Below are 1,148 nucleotides of genomic sequence, written 5' to 3'. Positions count from 1 at the left end.
AGCAACAAGGCTGTTTATTCACTAGGGTGCGAGTGGGCCGAGTCCGAAAAGGGAGTCAGCGTGGAGGTGTGGGGCAAAGCAGGTTTTATAGGCCAGGGCAGCAAGTAGAAAGTTACAGCTGGTCATTGTTACAGTTGGGGGTTGTTAACTCAGAATATTGATCAATCGGCTAAAGCAGGAACTTGTTTTTCTTCTTAGTGGTTTTCCTGTTGCTTCAGACCCTCTGGCACCAGGAAGCCGTCGGTATGTGTCAGATACAGAGTTCATAATGGCTTGGCAGCAAGCTTGGCAATAGTGCTGCCATATTTAAGGAACCTAACATCCCTGTATTTTTAATAAGAGGAGGAGGGAATTGGGTGATATTTCTCAGGGCTTCTTCGAGCAGGATTTGGGGCGGCGTGGGTACCTAATTGGGAGAGAGATTTTGGAGCAAGGAGTGCTATTGGGGTGTTGTCAGGAGTAGTATTTGTTGCATCGACTGATTGGTGATGGCTTGAACGTGGTTTTGTAGGAACTGAGAGGCTAGTCAGAAGAAGCAAGGTCTAAATAACAGGAGAATGATAGAAACAAGGGGTCAGCCAGCAGGAGGAGCCATGGTGCCTAGCTCCGAAAATTAGTCCAGAAGTCTGAAAGGCATTGCCTCATTTTAGAGGCATTTTCAGTTAACCATCGGGCGGCATCTCGTACCAGGCCAGACTGGTTGGTGTAAAAACAGCACTCTTCTCCTAAAAAGGTACATAGCCCGCCTTTTTTGGTGGCGAGGAGATCTAAACCTTGGTGGTTTTGAAGGGTAACTGCTGCTAAAGAGTCTATTTGAGATTGGAGTGAGGATGGATTTTGCTATGTCTTCCAGATTGAGAGATCCTTAGAAAGACATAACAGTAGGAGGCCGGGCGCGGTGGCTCAAGCCTGTAATCCCAGCACTTTGGGAGGCTGAGGCGGGTGGATCACGAGGTCAAGAGATCGAGACCATCCTGGTCAACATGGTGAAACCCCGTCTCTACTAAAAATACAAAAAATCAGCTGGGCATGGTGGCGCGTGCCTGTAATCCCAGCTACTCAGGAGGCTGAGGCAGGAGAATTGCCTGAACCCAGGAGGCGGAGGTTGCGGTGAGCCGAGATCGCGCCATTGCACTCCAGCCTGGGTA

Source organism: Sapajus apella, unplaced genomic scaffold (assembly GCF_009761245.1).
Source record: "Sapajus apella isolate SASKATOON/1434 unplaced genomic scaffold, GSC_monkey_1.0 scaffold22, whole genome shotgun sequence".
Classification (NCBI taxonomy): Eukaryota; Metazoa; Chordata; class Mammalia; order Primates; family Cebidae; genus Sapajus; species Sapajus apella.
This window is presented reverse-complemented; position numbering follows the sequence as displayed.